This window comes from Trifolium pratense, linkage group LG3, assembly GCF_020283565.1.
Source record: "Trifolium pratense cultivar HEN17-A07 linkage group LG3, ARS_RC_1.1, whole genome shotgun sequence".
In the NCBI taxonomy this organism is placed as follows: domain Eukaryota; kingdom Viridiplantae; phylum Streptophyta; class Magnoliopsida; order Fabales; family Fabaceae; genus Trifolium; species Trifolium pratense.
In genome coordinates this window covers 4,084,767-4,093,384 of record NC_060061.1, presented here as the reverse complement: position 1 = coordinate 4,093,384, position 8,618 = coordinate 4,084,767, and the positions used below count along the sequence as shown (strand labels likewise).

The 8,618-nt window shown below is 33.6% G+C and overlaps 1 pseudogene; it reads left to right on the top strand.

Moving 5' to 3' along the window:
- The first annotated feature begins 231 nt into the window (after nt 1-231).
- Nucleotides 232-7,425, top strand: LOC123915439 (annotated as a pseudogene).
- The last annotated feature ends 1,193 nt before the right edge of the window (nt 7,426-8,618 follow it).

Genomic DNA, 8,618 nt, shown 5'->3' with positions numbered 1-8,618 from the left:
CAAGTGTAACTTTAAAAAAAAATAGGCTTAACGTTACGACCCGTGCGATAGCACGGATTTATTACTAATTTTATAGTTAACATGGATTGTGATTAGTCACTTTGGCTTGTTGCTTATAAGTTGCTTTCAATTAAGTTTGTTTGTTTATTTATTTATACATTTTTCAATTTAACAATGATCTCAATCAAGCACTTTGCACTATTGCCACATGATGATAGTTTAAGATGTGTTTGCATATTATCACAGTTGTGTTGTGAGAGCATATAAGCTATTAGTTTCTTTCAATTCACATAATGGGGAAACAGGAAACTTGGTATTGGTAAAATGTTGGACAAATTTTGTCTTTCTTCTGGTTCAAACTCATGCTTCTGTCTAAATTCTGTAGAATTTGATGATGAGTTTGAGAGTAAGCCTTTGATTGCAAGTGAAAAGGATGATCATAAACTGAGACTCAAGGATGTTGTTGCTGGAAAGCAAACATTGGCTTTTCAATTGAAACCTAAGGTGAAGTTTTTCTTCTCTGTTTTTTTTTATCATCGATGTTTCTTTAGAAGCAACACATTAATCACTCTTTATAGGTGTAAATAGTCAAGTTAGTTTTAACCAAAAAAAAAAAAAAAGTCAAAGTTAGTGCATGTTTGAATTCATGGTGAGATTCGACGGTGAGTGGCAATGGTTTTAGAAAAAGTTACACTTTGACTTTGTTTGGTAAAATTATAGCTAAAAAGCTAGCTGATTGAAATTAAAGTGTTTGGTAAAATTAGTTTTTTAAATTATTGATATAGATTCTTCTGAATACAGGGTTAGAATAACGGTACGTACCTTCATCAATTGTTCATTTTTAATTTTTGTAATTTAAACATATTATTATTATTATTTTCAACAACTATTGTTATTTGCTGCTACAGGTACTAAAAGCACCTCATGGTGATCTCATTTCATGCATGGAAATGCTCAAGGTATCAATTTTAATTATATCTGCCTGCTTTCCTGCTGCAAGGGTTGGTTGGTTTTAGTTTATTATTATGGTTGTCCAAAATGTCTCTCGGTTTTGATTTCACTGCCACTTCTGCTGTAGGTTGCTGATCTACTGGTTTTTGTGGCCTCCGCAACTTCTTTATGTGAAGAAACTCATTCGAGCTACATTGATTCCTTTGGAGATCAGTGCCTTTCTGTATTTAGGTCTCTACTCTCTCGGTTTACCAAGCACTGTTCTCTTTGTTCGTGTAAGTTATGCTGGATCATTTTTTCAGAACTTATTAAGCAGCACAAGCTTACCATAATTTCATCAAGTTCTTTTCCTCTCTTCATTTTATGCTTTCAGGGTCTTCCCACTGACCTTAGGCAGAGAAACAAATTAATGAAGATTTGCTCATCAAGTCTTGCCTCTAAATTTCCCGAGGATTGTAGATGTTATCCAGCTGATACACAGGATGATCTGCACAAGGTAACTATTTCTCCAATTATCGGCTGAGAATTCTAATTGCAACCACTAAGATTGCATATCCAGTTTAATGGTTTATGCCCTTCACTCACACTGTCTTCACGATTGCAGTTTTTGTGGCTCTTTAAAGAGCAAAGGCCTAAAACTCCTCATTGGAGAACTCATCGATCCTACCTCATGGCTCATAAGGTTTGGTTTTATGTTGATCCAACTCCGAACCTCTAATCAGCAGCCTAGTCATATTAGTTTTAACCATGTTTTCTGGGATAATTTGTGGTTTTGCTGCACAAAGCAATCCTAAATATTTGTCATTTATGAAGACAAATATTTATCTCTCTCTTTGGGTGATGGACAAAGAGATAAATAACAGATTTAAGGAAAAATTGTGAAATAATCATAAAATATTTAATTTTGTGTTACGACATTTTAATGGATGAGATATGGTGTCAATTGATCCTGTATATATATATATATATATATATATATATATATATATATATATATATATATATATATAAATTATGATCCAGATGTTGATTGATGCTATCATATTGAGCTTCTCTTGTTTAAAATCCTAAATTACAGGTCGATGCTGTCTGTGATGACATTTCTTCTGACAAATGCACCCTTCTTCTCACTGGTTATGTCCGTGCTCGTAACCTCTCTCTGAATCAACAGGTAATAGGAACGTCCTGGTATAAATTGTAGTTTCATCGAGTTGTTGCTAGTCTCACGTTTTGTTTTGGTTATTCAGGTTCATGTTTCAGGTGCAGGAGACTTTCGACTGTGTAAAATAGAAGTTCTTGAGGATCCCTTTCTTTCACATTCAGGAAAAAATCAGGACCTAATGGATTCAGCCGAGACACTTGACCTGGAGGTATAAAGTCTTACCAAAAGTTTTCAAAACCAGACTCTTCATTGTTCAACTGAGTTTCATACATTAGTCAAAAAAAAAACTGAGTTTCATATATATATATATATATATATATATATAGTGTCTTGCTAACGAGTGCCCCTGGGGCACTCTTTAAACATTACAATTTCCAATGCGTTGACTTTACGCATTTCTATAAAAATTCCATAAAAAACCTACTATTTAAGGTCTTAAAGAGTGTCCGGGGGCACTCGTCAGCATTTGCCATATATATATATATATATACATACATACATAACTGTTAGGTTAACATGTATATTATGCACATTTAAGCATGTAAATAAAATCATCTAAGTTGAATATTGAAATATAATTAACAATTTAAATTGACAAGGACGATTTTTTTTCCGTCAATCTGAAAACATTGTCAGCATTCCCCCTCTTGAGTTTGAGTTTGATATACCGACAAGTCTTATGTTCATGCACTATTAAGACATTGCGATCTTTCGATTTTTTTACCCTTTTAATCTCATACCTTTAACTATTTACAAATCTACACATTTACTTTTTCTTCAACTCTCCTCCGTTATAATGTTGTAGGTCATTCATTCGCTGGTTCCAGATCCTCAAAACCAAGAAGTTGTAGTTGCTGAGAAGGATGGAGATCAGGTAGATAAGGATATTACATTTCTAATTTTACCACTACCACCTAATTCTAATTGTAATATTTGATTTATTAGCTTCCATACTACTCATTTCTGAATTGACATCCTTTTTAATTGAATATTAGAGTATTCATCAACTCTTTTTTGCACTACTACCAAATGAAAAGTGTTAATTTGGATGATAAGCCAAAATAACCCATTAGTTATTGATTGGTTGACTTGACTATTTCTAAGCCACGAACCAGCTCCTCCCCGCCCTGCCCCTAAGTTTTCGAAATAGTTGTATGATTCTTTTGTTTAGCATTTTGGGTGATATCTTCCCTGTTACCAGACACAGCCACCAGAGGTTGACACATCAACAGCTGATGAAGATCAGCAGCAAAAGAAGACGAGAAAGTGGAAGCCTCCTCCTGGAACTTCAGAATACCAGGATTGAGCTTGTTTTCTCAATACACTTGTTTCTGATTGCTTTTTTTGTTGCCCTTAATATTTTGACATTTTTTCTCATGTTTTCTGTCATATTTATGCTTACCAAGTATCTAGTGCGGGTATGATAGTTTTTTGGCCTTTATGTTGATTTCCAGGCTGAATGGTATTATGATGATTTCAATGTAGAGAAGTCAGATAGTGTTGAAGCTTCACTTAGTATTGGAGATTCTGAGGAAGAAACTGACATTGTTTCAATGATGGTGAGGTTCTAAAAATTCAATACTAATAACTAAAGTGTTTGCCCTTTCATGTTGGACTCATGGCCTCACTAGCAAGGCAGTCAAGATCGTGATCTGACTCGTAGAAATGCACGAGTCTACGATCTTGAGTACCATACCCTGTCTATTTTGTAAAATGCATATTCAGTTGTTAATGTGGGCTTTTGAGATTATGGTATTTTGAAAGATTTTACGAACTTGCATTATGATAATCTTGGAAGCTGCTGGCTGGATGTCCGATGATTACCTTTACATATGTTGTTGAATAATATTTCCTCTCTCTATTGTATGTTGTGTGTATGTTGGGGATAAGCTTGGGCTGGGATGAATATGTTAATGTGATTATCCTTTTTTAAAAATTATTAGGTGATATCTTCTTTTTAATGTATGTTTGTGTGTATGTTGGGGATAAACAGGGAACCATTTTGTGTGTATGTTCGGTTTTATTCACATATCTGTATGATATTGCACCTGTAACTGTACTATGTATCCGTTCAGACTGTTCATGGTTCGGTTTTCTAGATAAACCGAACTGAACTGTCAAAGTGGTTCATTAAAACTGAACTGAAACATTAGAAACTTACATCTGAACCGACCTATTTATGGTTCGGTGCACTGGTTCATATATTTTCAAACCAAACCGATTTTCTTTGGTTGTTCTTGAGCTTAAAGAAACGGTTCAGTTCGGTTCGGCAGTTTTTTAGATATTATTTTGGGGTCAAAAAAGCTTTTGTTGTCTGCTTCCCTCGAGAGCTTATGAAAAAATAAACTAAATCGTTTGCCTAAAAATTTGTTTTCAAACATACTTATTTTTGTTTACTTAAAAGTTCAAATTTAACCATACTTAATTTTGTTTACTTAAGATTTAAGTAATATGTTACAACAACAACCAAACCTTGTCCCACTAGGCAACGTCATCTATATGGATTAAGAAATGTATATTTTTTTTTCCATGCAAGTTTTTCTCTTGGCAAACGATGTTGTATCAACTTTTTTCCAGTTTTATTTTGATTACTATGGTGTACATGGATCTTAATCTATATCCTTACTTTTTGTTGGATTACAGGAAGTAGATAGCATGACTAGAGAGAACATACAAGATGAACTGAAGGCAATTAAAGAAGATAATGCTGCAGACGAGGGTAATCTTTCCTTTTTTGGTCTCGTGTGTGTGAGTGTTACACTTACCTTTATTAGAAAGAAGCCATGAGTTTTTGGTTTGTTCCTGTCTAAAGTTGCATGTAAACTTTTTGTTTCGGTCTCTTTTCTACTTTGTTTTAGGAATTTTTTAGAGCTGACCTGGAATGTACCTGTGGATGATTTTCGGTTCTATCGATATAATATCCTTTTTTATTTATGTTTTCTGTTGTAGAGTTTCCTGATGAAGTGGACACACCATTGGACGTACCTGCTAGGACGCGGTTTGCAAAATATAGGCATCTCAAGTCTTTTCGGAATTCTTCATGGGATCCTAATGTGTGTTTGTCTTTTTGGAGATTCTTTGTAGTGATTAATTGCCACTAACAGCAAAAAAGTTCTAACATTTCTATTAAATAATATCAGGAATCTCTACCCAAAGATTATCCCAGAAATTTTAATTATCATAATTTCAAAAGAACACAAAAACATGTTCTTGCTAAAGCTTTAGAAATGGAACAAGAAAACAGAGAGGACTGTGTTCCAGTTGGCTCATTTACTAGGCTGCATATCATGGACGTACCGAAAGATGTTGCTTCAAAGTTATGTATGCTTACAAACACAAACCCGGTTACAGCGAGTGCCCTACTGGAACACGAATGCGAAGTATCTGTCCTTCATTTCAGGTGTGTCTATGCCTTATCATTTTACCATTTTCAGATTTTCGCTTTTTGGTGATCGCTGATTATAAGTGGTCCTTTCTGAATATTCAAAAGATATGTCATGACTCATGAAATAAAGCCACTCGTGTTTTGTAGTGTGAAGAAGCATGACACGTATCATGCACCCATCAAATCCAAGGAAGAGTTAATATTTCATGTTGGGTTTCGGCAATTTGTTGGCAGGTATGGTATTCAGTTTAAACAACCATGACATAATAGATCTCTTTCGGAAAAAATCTAAAAGCTATGGGAAATATTTTGCAGGCCAATTTTCTCTAGCGAGTCCATACACAACACAGACAAGAGCACGATGGAGAGATTTCTCCATGCTGGACGTTTTTCAGTTGCTTCAGTTTGTGCAAAAATTTCATTTCCACCCCTTCCTACAATAATCCTAAAGAGAGCTGGAGAGAATGTTACACCAGCAGTTGTTGCTGTTGGCTCGCTCAAAACTGTTGATCGTGATAGGATAATCCTTAAGCGTGTTATTTTGACCGGGTATGTTTATTTCTATATTGTCGACGTCTATTGTTTCAACTTTCAACAAAAACCTTGTATTTTTAATTTTTTTTTGGTTGATGCCTATGCAATACTTATTATGACCAACATGCAATTATTGGCATTTCAGAGTTGTGACGATAAATTTGTTTTACTGATTAGAAGTTTTAAAACAATTTTTGGTGCAGCTATCCCGAAAGAGTGTCAAAACGTAAAACTTATGTGAAACACATGTTTTACAATCCAGATGATGTTAAGTTTTTCAAGGTAAGAAAAAAATGTTATGCAGTTTCTAGAATCTATTAGATTTTTTGCTCGATGATTACAGAGTATTGAAAGAGTTTATTCTCCGTAAGTTGTTCTCCGTTTCACCCTAACAAGATTTCTTATTTCAGCCTGTAGAGCTTTATACCAAACGTGGTCTTCGTGGCCAGATTAAAGAACCGGTTGGTACACACGGTAAGTTATATCAGAGACCTTTACGATTAGTTGTATTGTTGACATTGTTGAAGCCACTCATTTAGAGACCCTTGATGTTTTTATTTTTTGTATTTTTGTTGTCCTGGAAAAGTTTTGTTGTAAATGGACAGGATAATCAGATAAATTAAGACGATTCCTCTGACTGTGATTTATGCTGGAATCACTATCTAGCTAATTTATAAAAAATGGATAGTATGAACAGATGATCTTAATATTAATTTCTTGGCTCTGAATTTTCTGCCGGAAGCATCATCTAGTTAATTTATAAATGGATAGGGTAATCTATATTTCTTAACTATGTTAGTGGATTCTTCATTTATAAAATATAGTTTCTCAGTGGATTTGTTGATGAATATTTAAAATTTTCAGAGTTAACTATTACCCGTTTATTATTTTGTGGACTAATCAGCTATTCCTTGTGGCAAATTAATTTGATTCTTTAGTTCATATTTCAGATTATATCCCTGCAATCAAATAATCATCGGATCATAAATTATATATTAATCATGTTATTATGTTTATTCAGGAGCAATGAAGTGCCTTCTCAATGAGGTTCTTGAACAGCGCGATACTATATGCTTGAAATTATACAAACGTGTGTTCCCGAAGTAGCCAAATAATCATTTTCTTGAAGCTCTGTATGAAGGATTGAGACGCAGTTTCGGAAAAAATGAAGGCTGATTGGCACATGTTTGAGATACAAGATAAATTGGCAGATCAATTTTCTTGATTTAATTCCTAGATGCTAGGACCTATTTATACTTATATATGTAACTATTGATTGGTTTGAATTTCTTATTCCTTCCTTCTTTTCAGCTCAACAGTTAACCTAATTAACTATGAAATGTCATATGGTGATTTATTTACTTATTAAAAAAATAACTATGAAATGTTATATGGTGATTTATTTATTAAAAAATTGCATGTTCTATTAGCTTATATGCGGGGCAAAGTTATTATGCAGAAATCTTTTTTTTATGCACCGGGCATAAATACCCCATATTGCTTAGCTCACCCCACATATTTCTATCGCACCTTTAGATTGCTTAGTGTACCTCCCAAACTTCTCGTGCACTCCCAACATTGTTTAGACACCCCCAAAATTTGTTGCGCACCCCCATATTGTGTAGTGCACCCCCCAAATTTCTTGCGCACTCTCCAAATGTCTTGCGCGCCACCTAGTTTTCTAGTCAAAACCATTTTGCTGTTTGAATGATTTCAGAGAGTACTCTAAAACCATTTGATGGACGCAAGTCTCGTTGCCAGCAGAAGGTCCATTAAGACGTTGAACAACGTCCATGAAATTGCTTTTGGTGAGGGGTAGATGATGAGCAATTGAACAACAAATTAAATCCCACTTAAAGCAAATTGGATGTGTACCAAAACACCTTGTAGTAACTTTTGTATCATAATCATCATAAATAAAAAGTAGAATGAAAGGTTTGGAGTTGGTGTTGACAAGGAAGAAGATAAAGATGTTAATAATGTTGAAGAACATTCATCTAAATTTTGGGTTTATTTAGTTTTAATAAAAAAAATGTTTTAAAAATTAAAATTATTAATAAAAGTATTATTTTAGTATTAAAATATGATAAAAATGACTAACTTGTACATATTTTGATAGATAAAGGACTTAAATGAGACATAAAAAAGATAAACGACTTTGAGTGTAATTTTGCCAAATCTAAAATATTTAGGCCAATTATTTACAACACTTAAAAAGTTTGGTATTTATTTATTGACTTAATTACACTTTTGGTCTCTTATGCTTATTTTATGTTTTAAGTTAGTCCCTTATGTTTTAAAAGTTTTAAGTTGGTCCTTATATTTTTTTGTTTCAATCTCCCGTCAAATTTTTCACTAACATTGTTAGTTTTTGACACGTGACTGACGGAACTCACACATGATCATACACGTGGCTTTTTTTACCCAGTCATATTCCATGTCATTTTCTTATAATTAAAAAAAACAAAATTAACATAAAACAATTTATTTAATTAAAATCAAGAAAAACATCATCAACTTGAAACAAAACATTCATCATCATCGTCACTATTGTTGCAGCAGCAACATCATCATCATCAACACTTT